The sequence below is a fragment of the Lynx canadensis genome, chromosome A3 (assembly GCF_007474595.2).
Source record: "Lynx canadensis isolate LIC74 chromosome A3, mLynCan4.pri.v2, whole genome shotgun sequence".
Lineage (NCBI taxonomy): Eukaryota > Metazoa > Chordata > Mammalia > Carnivora > Felidae > Lynx > Lynx canadensis.
In genome coordinates this window covers 35032551-35046171 of record NC_044305.1, presented here as the reverse complement: position 1 = coordinate 35046171, position 13621 = coordinate 35032551, and positions in this window count along the sequence as shown.

Sequence of the window (13621 nt, the reverse complement as noted above, 5' to 3'; positions counted from 1 at the left end):
GCCTTGCAATTTGTCACCTTAGCAATTGCTATTACACATTTTCCTGTAGTATCATAAAAACTTTAAAAACAATGAGACATATGTAATGAAGCATTTATATTCTCTCTCCCTCCATCTTTCCCTCCAGTACTTTAATGAGGAAAGAAATGGATAGATTTTAGTTTAGTGTTCACAATTTATTACCTTCATGACCTTGTACAGATTATCATTTTCCTCAACTGAAAAACTGGAATAATACCTCAGGGGATGGCTGGTTAGGCCAAGTGAACTAATGAGTAGAACATCATTCAAAACAAAGACAAATTAATTTCATCATAAACATTAACTGAATACCTATTACTTGCACTATGTTTGGTGCTCTGGGAACCCAAAGATAAACAAATACCATTATAGAAGTAGAAGAGATGTCTGTGAAAGATTATGACAATTTTTCTTGTGATACATTATTGCAGATGTCCTCATTTATAGATTATTAAAAGATCAACTGAATTAATTGATGATTATCTGCTTTAATAAGAAAACATAGATGGGAAGTAGCATGGGTCATTAATCTTAAGTTGTTGTAGTTGATTATTGATTTCATTATAAATCAAATGGTCGTTCCTTTGAAATGGTTTCTTTCCATACCTGACATACATGATCTCTTTGTTGACACCAGAGAGTACTTCAAGAGTTAAAAGAAAAAAGGAAGCAGTTTTAACTCTTTCTTCCTGGAAGGATCATCCTCAAAACATAATTAAATTTCCTTTTAGGTGTTTAATCTTAAAGATAGCTTACAAAGATCCATTAACTTACCTATCTGTCCTCAGTGATTCTTATGTTGCAATAACAATTGGATCATTTTTCCTACAACTTTCACCTACATTAATTAAATAACTTTCTAATCAAGCTTTAAAAAAATCTTCACTTCTCTGAAATCAGCAAAGAGCAGGTAAAACTCACCATTAAATCATATTTTAAGATAGTAACAAAGTTTTCCAAAATTTGTTCCATTCTTCATTTATTGAATGGGAGAGAAAGTAGGAGAAGCTAGCATAAACAAGTACACTCTTGTGGATAACGGTTGTGTCAATTTTCATTATTGCTGCTGGTGGTCAAAACAAAATGTCAGTGGTAAGTGTAACCCATGCATGTTGCCCTTGGAATCTTCTCTAGATCCTCTATGTCCTTCAAAGGATTCTTTTCAATTTGTGTACTTACTTATTTGGATTGGCCTTAATGAATCACATGCCATTAGGTGGTTACTATTTCACAGTAGTGGAAGAAGAGGCTCCTGTGTGTCTAGATCTTTCAGTTTAGATGGGAGAATAGAAGAAGATACATGAAGATGTAGACTTGTGTGGCACAAGGTGGGCATAGACACACAGAAAAAGGTAAAGTAAGACAGCCATCCCCAGGGTGGGGTAGAACTGACCAAAGGAGGCCTCTTGGAGAAGGTGGGTTTTGAAAAATGTGGACAGATTGACCTGGTATCAAGGAAGACAAGGAAGACAATTGCCCTTGGCATTGCTAATGTAAGAAATATATATTAAATAGGAAAGCCAGTACAAAGATGTAACTCTTCATCCTTCCATGTTTATCAATTTGCATTAAAGAAGAAGTTAGACCCAGAAGTTCACAATCGTTTATAGACTACATAGTCTCTATTTAATGTCTTTATGTGATAATATGCCCTACATATGGTATGCATATGCAAACCTTATTCTAAAAAAATTAAATATTCAAATTGTTAGGTGTATCTCTTAGTCACACAAATAATTGACTTGGATTTGTAGAACCAAGCAAAAAATTACAAAAATCAGAAAAAATGCTGATTAGAAACTATATTTGTGAACTTCAAAAGGGGAAAGCTAGGCTTTGTTACAGCTGAAATTTGGCTTGTTGATGTTTCAGTCCACTTTACAGTGAAATGTAAAAATGTACCCTGGCCCTATTATCCCCCAACTCTTCCAACACACACACACACACACACACACTGGGAGCACACAAGGATTACAGATGCAGGGATAATTTAACTAACCTGGACAAGGTGCACAGAGATGTCAAGCTGGAATTACTACTTACCAAAACCTTTTCTTGTATTCAGCATATCACTGAACACTTATTTAATTTAATTTATTTACTGCCTTTCAAACCCTTTCTAGGATAGAAACCCTTTTGGATAAGAACTGAAAAGTAAGTGTACACAAGAATATTTTGTGCAGAAGTTTCCAAACCCTAGAATATTTGCAAAGAATGAGAAAGTGAAGCGTGCCTCTGATGCACTCAGCTTGCATGACCTTGGTAAAATTTCCCTCATCCTTTCTTTTCATTGGTCTCTCCTGCACCTACTTTAATGAAGCAAGAGCTGTTTCTGCAATGAGGGTAACCAGTGGAGGAGACAAGGCACCAGAATAATGGCTCTTTCATTGGCAAAGTATGTTTATGCTAAGTCCTTAGGAAATGTCCTTTTATGGGTTCATTTAGAATAAATGCCTTCACAGAGGAGAAAATGTGAGGGGGGAGGGGAAGACAAAGTCCATAAAGCAAACCCTGAATAAGCAGATGGTAAGGCTTGGTAGTCATTCCTGAAAAGTTCAGTAGCAAATGAGGCAGTAATTAGTTAACCATTTTTAAACTTGTTTTAAGTTAGTTACCACTAAGTTTCAATGCGTAAGATTTAGGCCTTGGAGTACAGCCCTCTCTGCTTTCCTAGCAGAGAGGAAAAGCTTAACGTGGGAGCAGGGAACTTCTCTGCAAAACAAAACAAAACAAAACAAAAAACAAACAAACAAACAAAAACAAGAGTCAATGGAGAAGTTTTAAAATTCTTTAAGGAGTGTTTCTCTGCAAGAAAAACAACTACCTCCATGTGTCTCAGGGTTAGGCAAGCTCATTTAAAATAGTTTGTTTTGCTGCCTGAATTCTCAGATGCTGCAATTCCTTAAAATCATGTTACCGGCATCTCTGGTCCCCCAGTTAACTACTCTTTTAATTGCCTATTTGAAGTTATCACTTGAAGATGTGTTGGACTAAGGACAATTTATATTAATTGCCTCTGGGAGGGGAGGGTGAGAGTGGGGTGGCCAGTCTGTTGTGCTTTGAAGGAAGCATTGCTGGACAGAGCTGGAATTCTGGAATGCCCTCAGGTGTTCTGATGTTGTAGGTTTGGGATATGTCTGTGACTTTTTTGTGAAAACACTGCAAAGATGCTCCAGTAACCAAGAAAGAGGAAGAGGAAGGAGTCTTCGGTGTATTGCAAAGGTGCCTGGAATGGCAATCTAGAAAGCAATATGCTAGTTATGAAGAGCGACAATTTCAGGGCAGTAGCTCCGAAAATGCCTTTCCTAAAGGAATCCCTCCAGGACGAAACACAATGCGTCTCTTAGTGACCTTAGTTGAGAAGTGATCTGAGCAATTCCTTCAGGGAAAAACATGCTGTGAATTCCATTATTAAAGCATACTGTCTCAGCATGGAAGAAGTGTGCGCTGGTCAGGGCACATGGCCTGTGGCCTGTGTCAGTACCTTGGGGTGGCACCGATGCAGGAGAGCCCGGTTGCTCCGGGTTTGGAGCTTCGGCGCCCAGGCTGCAGACTCCAGACCTGGGAGCTTCTCCCCGAGCAAAGGGAGATGGGCACCACTGCGGGCGTCTAGCTGCCTGCGCCCAGAGCTCGCAAGGACCTCAACCTGAGAAAGACACTGGAGCCTGGCACCTGGGTTGGACTTCTGACACATTGGCGCAGCTGCTCCAGGTCTAGACATGGGACAGAAAAACCCGGTCCAGATGCAAAGGTCAAGTCCACACCGGCTCCAAAGCCGGGATAGACGGATCAATTACAAGGGTGCTGGGGCTGAGCAAATTCGGCCACAGCGACCGAACCTGCGGGGTCTTTTGTGTCTGGGCGTGGAGGGTCGTTAGGACTAGAAAAAGGAGGAAGAAAGTTCCTAGCAGAGAGCGTGTCCCTGCCTCCCCGGAGACCTTCTTCGCAGCTCCTGCGCCGCACAGGAAGTCTTGCCAAACCCGGTGTTGGAGCGAGGTAGGTGGGCTGTGAGACCCAGGCGCTCTCCGATCCTTGGGCCTCTCGGGTCCTTCCTCCATCCCGAGAAAAGTCGGGAGACTCTGAGGGGGGTGTAGGATGCTGAACTTGGGGAGAGAAGAGACCTGTTTACACAGGCATCCCTTTCTTTTCTTCCTGACCAAACCGCCAGCGCTGTATCCGCACCAGAGGAAAATGCCCCGAAGTGCCCCAGCGGTCTGGATTCCAGAAGAGAAGTCGTGAGGATGCGCGATGCAGGGCCAGGGGTGCACGGGGTATCACGCCGCAGCTCGGTCCTCGGACAATTCTGGGACCCGCGCGAGGTTTCCCAGACGGAGAACGGATTCTGCTGAGAGGAGATCGAAGCTGAGACAGCACACGAGGCCCAAGTGGCGCGCAGACAGCTCGGGGCGAGCACCCGGGAGCAAGCGGTTTCTGCGGGCGGGACTGGCGGCCGCCCTGGACCCGCAGGTTCCGGACCGGGACGAGAAGGTCAGTAGGTGGACTGGCTCATATGGCCAGGGCTGTGAGGTTAGGTTCGACTTAAAAAAAAAATTTTTTTTTAATCAATGAATCAATCAATCAATCTGGGGAAGGGGTGGGGAGCAGAGGGCATTCCCCACCCCAGGCTGCAACTGCAAAAAAAGCCCAGGCTTCTGCCTTAACGGGAGTCCCCAGGGACAATGGGGAGGGGGCAGCCTCTCAGCAGCAAATCTCGCGCCCAGACGATGCTCCTGCGCCCCTTCCGCGGATCCCGCCTGGGGTGCAGGTCCAGTCTGCCGGCAGGACGCAGGACCGGCTTTCTGGCGGCTCCAGAGGGCGTCCTGTCAACACCTCTCTCCTCTTGGGTGGACAGGGCTGGGTAAGAACTCTGGGAGGCCCCACACCAGAAGAGCACCGTGGATACCCTCCTCTTAGTCCCCTCAAAATAAAAACAACATTAAATCCCCTATAGTAACACGAAAAATAACATTAACCTTCGGATATTTCTGTATGGCGAACCTATGGTTATCTTTTAATTCAAAAGCAAATTTGCGGGTGCCTCAGCTTTCCCCTGCCTGTGAAATGCCCCAGGCCCCTGCCACCCCAGGTCTGGCGGTCTGAGGTATCCCCCCCGCCCAGCAGCCCAGGTGGAACCCGCACGTGCTGTCTCTAGGCCCAAATCTGTGTCCTCCCCGGGACGTTCTTTGTGTTTCTAATTCTCCCGGGCCATTTTTTTTTTTTTTTTCTTTCAGTGTCAGAGAAAGAGTCAGATCTATGGAGGTTGTAGCCACGGCCTCGGCCACAGCTTCGGGAATCCCAAGCCAAACCAATGGGCCTTGGAGCCCAAAGCACCAAAGCCACCAAAAACAACGTTCGCCAACCTCTGTCACCCGGAGGTCGGGAGCCTCGGTGGCTGCCGCCGCGCCGTTACTCCCGGGTGACTGCGAAACGCACAGATGGGGACGCCTCCGGCCCGGCACGCAGGGCCGGCTGATGGATCGTCTCATTTCCCGACTTGATGGGCCGGAACCTGGGGTGGCGGGGCTGGGGGAGGGGGCCGTCCGCGTCGGGACCCAGCCGGATGGCCGCGTGGGCCGGGTGGGAGGCTCTGGCCGCCGGATTTGGGTTGGGGGATGAGGGTGCGACAAACAGATCTTAGAGAAAAACCTCGAATCCCCCCCCCGCCCCGCCCCCTCTGTCTCCGTCCCCAACACGAAGTTATCCCTTCCTCCTTTTTCTGTTTTGGGCACAGGCGCCGCGTCCCGGGTCTCCGGGGACAGCGTGACTGTGAGTGCGGTGGCGGCTCTCCGGGGCTCCGGGCCCCGCCTCCTTCCTTGGGCGTCCGCGTCCGCCTGCACCGCGCTGTTGGCATCCTTTCCTGCGGGTGGCTGCAGGAGGGCAGGATTCAGGAAGGACCCTGTGGGGGGAGGGTGTGAAAGCCGCAGGGGGTGAGGGAAAGCTTTCATTCCGGGTCCATCTAAAGTCCAATTCTGGCCTCGGACTGGGAATTTTGGAGAGAGACAGAGGGGCAGGGGTGGAGAGTCAGGGTAGCGGCGAGGGGTGTTGTAGAAGGGAAAATGCACACCGAGCAGCTTGCGTCCCGGCTGTCCTACCCTCCAGGGAGACCTAGAAAGACAGGAGCCTCGGGGAGAGACAAAGTCGGCGGTCCCTGTCCGCGCACCTCTTCCAAGGTTCAGACAGGCCAGGCGCCTGAGGAAGCGAGGAGCGAGGGGAGAACGCGAGGCTGCGCTTAGGCGAGGTGAGGACAACTGAAGGGGAGATGGGTGGCATCACTGGGGTTCCTGCTTCAGGGCCGTAACTGTGGGGTGTTTTCCTTTCAGCTTGCCAGAATTTCCCCCAGGTCTCAGGAGCAGGAACTCCCGGCTGTGCTCCAGGTGTTCATCCCAGGGCCTCAGGCCTGCCATGAGGAATCTCCGTTCTGGGCGTGCATTTGGGTTCGGTAACCTGCCCTACTCCCCTCCTGCTGGACAGTGGACCACTCTGAAGGCCCCTCTGGCCAGGAACCTGCCACAAGGGTCAGGGCATCCAGCTAGTGCACTGCCCCAATACTAAAGTGTGGTCTGTGGACCCTTAGCATCTCCCCCACCTGGCTGCTGCACAAGCTCCCGCCTCACCCACCGCACTGCAGCAGAACCTGCGTGTGAAAAGGTTACCTAGGGGACTTGTACACCTCTGCAGCTGGAGAAGCCCTGGCCTAATTTCCAGAGCCCGAGTTGACTCCTGCTGACTCCACACAGTGTGTCTCCCGCTTCATCTTCATCATCTGTCCAGTGAGAGGTGTTTCTGAGGTCCCAGGGCAGCTGTGCAGCAACCCCTGAAACCACTCCACCCCAAGGAAATGAAAATCGCTAGTTAGTGGAGCCTGGCAGGAATGCAGTTGTAAGTGTCCCCAAATGATTCTAATAGCCAGGAAGAACTAGTAGAGAATTAACTCCCTTTGCAGATCAGCTGAGATATGCCCTGGAGCCTACACAATACTGTGAGTACAATGCTTCAGACCCCTGGGCTCTATAGCCAGATTCACTCTGGCCCCAGCAGATGTGGCCTTGAGCCGGCTAATGAGCCTTGCTGTGCCTCCGTTTCCTTACCTGTAAAATGGAGTTGATAATAATGCTCTACCACAAAGAGCGGGGTTCGGGTTTAGAACCAAACATTTAGAATCAATTTCAATAAATCTTAGTTTATAGTGCCAAATAGCTCAATCTCTCATTTTAAGCCCAAATCACAGGCTACTTATTTACCTCTCCCCTCCCCCACCCCAAGGGGCTTTCTTCCAGGGCTCAAAGGCTTGTTTTGGCTTCAATATTCACGTCTATTTCTCAACATTTTAAACATGAAAACTAACATTTTAAATCGCTTAGCGACTTACTCAACCTGATTTTCTGCAAAGTTGATTTTGCCACTTCCAGAAGCGCTAGTAAAGTATGCTTTTAGCTGTGTGGCTCACCAGGGAAGCTGCTGAAGAAAAATACCTGGAGGGCTTGTTAGGAACAGATGGCTGGGCTCCACCCAGAGTTGCTGATTCTGTGAGTCTGGGAAGGGGCTGAGTAATTACGTATCTAACAAGCCCCCAAGTAATGCTGATGCTTCTGGTCAGAGGAAACCACACTCTGAATCACAGTGCCAAATGAACGGTCTGCTCCAAGCCTGGTGGAAATCTTACAGCAGCACGGTCCATAGAAATATAATGCAAACTTCAATTCTAACTTGAAACGTTCTGGGAGCCACATTTCATTTTTTTTTTTTTCAACGTTTATTTATTTTTGCGACAGAGAGAGACAGAGCATGAACGGGGGAGGGGCAGAGAGAGAGGGAGACACAGAATCGGAAACAGGCTCCAGGCTCCGAGCCATCAGCCCAGAGCCTGACGCGGGGCTCGAACTCACGGACCGCGAGATCGTGACCTGGCTGAAGTCGGACGCTTAACCGACTGCGCCACCCAGGCGCCCCATCCACATTTCATTTTTAAATTGTTATGTATTTATTTTCTATTGAAATATATTTGACGTATAACCTTGTATAAATTCAAGGGGTAGAATATGTTAGTGTGATACATTTATATATCGTAATATGACTGCGGTTGTAGAAATAGTTAGCATTTCTGTCATGCCATATAATTATTGTTTCTTTTTATGTGGTGGGAATAATGAAGATCTAGTCCCTTAGCGAGTTTCATGATGATACAATATTGTTGTCTATATGTGTGGTCTGGATCTCCAGGACTTATATATTGACTAGTTGAAAGTTTGTACCCTTAAACAATATCTCTTCTATTCCTACTCACTGGTAATGAATCACCATTCTACTCTCTGTTTCTATGAGTCTTGTAGCCACGTTTTAAAAAGTAGAAAAGAAAAGGGTAGAATCAATTTTCAGAATAGATTTTATTTAATGGAATATATCCAGAATTAACATTTCACCATTGAACTAATGACAAACGCTGATGAGCCATTTTATTTATTTATTTTTTTTTACTTTTTAAATGTTTATTTTTGAGAGAGAGACGCACACAGAGTGCTAGTGGGGAGGGTCAGAGAAAGAGGGGAAACAGAATCTGAAGCAGGCTCCAGGCTCCAAAGTGCCACCACAGAGCCCTAAGTGGGTCTCGAACTCACAAATGGTGAGATCAGACCTGAGCCGAAGCTGGACAACCTACTGAGCCACTCAGACACCCCATGATGAGCTATTTTATATTTTGTATTAAATGTAAATGTACTTTGTATTTTTGTATTCAATGTTTGAAATCTGGTATTTCTAATCTGGAATAGCTACATTTCAAGTACTCAACAGTCACACAAGTCTGGTGGTTTCTCTAGGAGACAGGCATGTCTAGAGAATTCTTTCAACTAGAAAGAGATGGACATAAATTTCATTCTTCCAGGCCATGATATTACTGGTGTGATGATCAATCAGGTTCATGTTTTGAAAGGATGTTTAGGGGACATCTCTTGTTTTGCTTCCCCAAGTTCTGGCATCCACGTTCTTTAACTATATCCTACTTTGCTAGAAGGAAACCCTATCTGTAACTCAGCCCATGGGATCCTGGCACTCTCTTTTTTTTTTTTTTTACATTTATTTATTTTTGAGACAGAGAGAGACAGAGCATGAATGGGGGAGGGTCAGAGAGAGAGGGAGACACAGAATCTGAAACAGGCTCCAGGCTCTGAGCGGTCAGCACAGAGCCTGACGCGGGGCTCGAACTCACGGACCGCGAGATCATGACCTGAGCCGAAGTCGGATGCTTAACCGACTGAGCCACCCAGGCGCCCCAATCCTGGCACTCTTGAATCAGCTATTGATTTCTGATTTAGGGATCAATATCTGACTTTACAAAGGAGGATGAGGTATTTCCCAGGTTTTCTTGGGAAAGATATTCTTGTTCTCCTCTGGACTTAGTTAAGAGAATATAAGGTCTGGAGCTGCTAAAGGTGACAATTTGAACTTCTGTCATGAAGAAACAAACTTTCTAGTAACATAGGGAAGATCAGAACTGAGAAAGTGAGCGAGAGAAACCAGCCCATGGGACTTGATTCCTTAACTCTGCCCCACTTAAAAGCCAGCTGTGATTCAGCCTATCTATTCTACCTTTTAAAAGATAGGGAGGGATTCATTTTAGAAGATTGTAGGTATCACACGCTGGGCTAGAGTGGCAATTTGCATTTGTTGGACAGCCTACTCTATCATTTAAGCCCTTTGATGCATTATTATTTTCTAAACAACATTAGCAGGAATGTAACTTTTAAGGTAGCAGCCCATTTTGGGAGTCCTTTTTCTTAAGAATGTTCTGTGTATGAGTTGCAATCTATTGTGCCTTGACACTAGGAGGCTTGATAAGAGATCAGAATCTGATGTGGTCCAAAAGGCTGCTCTTCACTTTCCCTTTGAAATAGACCTTCACAGGAGTATGGATGAGCACAGGTATTGTTCCCTGTTAAGTGGCTATAATAATACATTTCACACACCTCTGACTATAGTTGAATACATTACATTGTGGTTATTTTTCTATTTTCTCTGCTAGACAAGAATTCCTTGAGGGCAAGGATCACATTTAATACATCTCTGTATTCTCAACACCTACAATAAGGTCTGGAACCCCACGGATGCAAAGTAAGGTTTTCTGATTTACACAGTTCTGTCAAGGCTTTGTTATTTCCCAGAGTCACACTGCCCACAGGTACATGGAAGTAAAATACTTGGAAATCATCATATTCTGCAAGTATCTGTACATTACCAATGGCTGATGTCCATTATAGAAACAAACATTTGTGGGTATTTATCAGACTGTTCTAAGCTCTATTCTAAACAGAACAAGACACTAGGCATTTTCCTGTCTTTAGACTTTTCCCCTACTATTCCTTCAACCTGGAATGCTCTGGTCACCCCCTCCATTTGTCCATGAATCTGTCACTCACCTCCCTCACAAATGTCCCCGTCTCGGAAAGGGCTTCCCCGGACATCCTGTTTCCAAAGACACCCTGTCTCTCCTGACAGCTATACCCCTCATCCTACTTTGTAGCTTAATTTTTCCCCATATAACATATCACTTTTTTTTAACCTTTCTGTATTTCATCAAATCTCAGGTTGTCATGTTATTGTAGAAACACACTATTATTTTATGCACCACTAAGAAAAGATGCCAATTAAGCCATGGTATGCCATCAATTAAGACTTATTTTGACTTCAGATCCTAAAAGTGAGGGAAAAACATGTGGTTTTAAATCAATAAAATACAGTACTATGAAGTACAGCCATTTGCATTATTGTCTGGCCACTTTCAGTAGAACAAGTATTTTGATCTTTTTTTTTTTAAACTTCTAATTTCTTAATGCCTTAAATACTCACTAAAACATAATAATCATTTAAAACTTTGTTGAATGTGGAAAGATAAAGCCTGTTTCTTTAGAAGTGAGACCAGAGATCAAGAAAATAGTTAGGAGGCACTTGGGTGGTTCAGTTGGTTAGGCGTCCGACTTTGGCTCAGTTCACGGCTCAGGTCATGATCTCGCACTCCGTGAGTTCGAGCCCCGCGTCGGGCTCTGTGCTGACAGCTCAGAGCCTGGAGCCTGCTTCAGATCCTGTGTCTCTGCCTCTCTCTGCCCCTCCCCTGCTCACCATCTGTCTGTCTGTCTGTCTCTCTCAAAAACAAATAAACATTAAAAAAAAAGAAAAAGATTCTCAGGATCCACATAAGAGTGAAACCATATGGTATCTGTCTTTCTCTGTATGGCTTATTTCACTTAGCATCACACTCTCCAGTTCCATCCACATTGCTACAAAAGGCCATATTTCATTTTTTCTCATTGCCACGTAGTATTCCATTGTGTATATAAACCACAATTTCTTTATCCATTCATCAGTTGATGGACATTTAGGCTCTTTCCATAATTTGGCTATAGGAACCCATGGGGGAGGGGAAGGAAAAAAAAAAAAAAAAGGACGTTAGAGTGGGAGAGAGCCAAAGCATAAGAGACTGTTAAAAACTGAGAACAAACTGAGGGTTGATGGGGGGTGGGAGGGAGGGGAGGGTGGGTGATGGGTATTGAGTAGGGCACCTTTTGGGATGAGCACTGGGTGTTGAATGGAAACCAATTTGTCAATAAATTTCATATATAAAAAAAAAAAAGAAAAAGAAAATAGGAAACAATATAATAAATGCTTAAGTGGAAGATGGCAGGAAATTTTCTTTGGAAGCTGAGAGAGATGTGTCTCCATTAGCCTGGAAGTGGGGAGGCTTCCCAGGGGAGGTGATGGTCAAGCTAGTCTAGAAGGGTATGAGAGGCACATACTATAGGGGAGGATTTCCCAAGCAGAAGGAATAGCGTCAAGGCCCAGGATATAAATGAGTACAAAAGTTAGGAGAACCAGGGGGTATTCCATACGACCAAACTGTGTGTTGTGTCTAAAGCTGCAGTTCCTAAACTTGAGCATGCATCAGAATCACCTGCAGGGCTTGTTAACACACAGATTGTTGGGTCCCACCCCCAGAGATTCTGATTCAGTAGGTGTGTGGTACAGCAAGAGAATTTGCATGTTTACTAGATTCCTAGGTAATGCTGATGCTGCAGGTACAGGGACCCCATTTTAAGAACTGATGGAGTAGGGGGTGGGGCTGGAAGGTTAGAGAAGGGATCAGTCATTTCAACTTGGGTACCATGGCTTGGAGGCTGCCATAAGCTGACCTGTGGTGTGGAAATGATTGAGGGGTGGAGGAAAGTAAGGGGCTCTTTTATTTCTGAATACAGCTTTCTGAGATGTCAGTGAAAGTGTGTGCAGGAACTCTTACATAGTTTCATAAGTTCAGGGGAAAGTCAACAGCTTTTTTGTGGATTAGTTTGCCCTCTTGTTCTTTAGAGGAGCCTGGTACAAATGACATGTAGTGTATTTGTTCTCTTTCAATGTTGTCATGGGACAGGCCCAGAAGGCATTAAAAGTGATTTTGAGACTAAAAGTTGCGAAAAGTGAACATTCTGGGAATCGAATGTTTATACCAAACACGAGATACAGAACAATTTTAAAGAATCACAGGTTGGGGTGCCTGGGTGGCTCAGTTGGCTAAGCATCCAACTGTTGATCCGACTCCTGATTTCTCACATTGGTTCAAGAGATTCTCTTTCACCCTCTCTCTGCCTCCTCCCCTTCTTTCTACTCTCAAAAAAAAAAAAAAAATCACAGGTTAGCTGGAAGTTGCTGCAGAGAATTTCTGCAACCAAATTATTGTTCCAATGAGGAACCCAAGACCCAGGGAGATAAAGTGCTGGGATACAACTCCCCTGCTTCCAGCTTTGATATCCCCTTCAGTAAGAGTGAAAACAGGGCCCCAGAACTTGTGCTCTTGGCCAGACTCCCGCATCCTTACATACTCCTCAACACTCACAGCCTCATGATCACCATCTTCCTGGAAACCACTAAGACTATTCTCAAGGTCAGACACCCCAGGGCACTAGCCCCCCACCCCAGCTGCTTCTAATATGGCTCTGAAAACCCCCTTACTGATGTCATTTCCCCTCTCCACCCCCATATTCTGAAACTCACTATCAGCATTTCCCATAAATCCTTAATTTCTCTGAAAATTCCCCTCACCTGCTTGCTCTAGCTCAGATCTGGATCTCATATGAGGACACCACTCTCTGTGCATCCCTCTCAAGAGAGGGCTGTACCCCCAAACTCCCCATGCTGTGTTTGAATATGGATGTGTGTCTTCTTTACTCCTCCTTGCTGTCTTCCCAGATGATTCTCTTCTTTTTTTCTAACTTCCTTATTCCCCCAGCTTTGAATTTGATGTCATCAGATTGTAACTCCAGTACTTTTTCTCGTACCACCATGCACTGTCACCCCCTGACCCAAACCTGGGGCATGTTCTCATTCCCTGGATATGTTAGCTATTGACTCACTATCACCCTCTGTCATTCCTACATCTTCTTGGTGGTTTTGGTGTCCATTGAAATGACTTTCTAACAGCAAAGCCTCTAGTTCCTCAAGCTCCTGTCTACCAATGGTCTTGCCATGTCTTCCCTCAACCACTTAACCCACATTCCAATTTTATTCCAGTCCCTGCTCCATTTTTATGCTTCTCTTCATAGCACAGCTCTTTGAAATAATT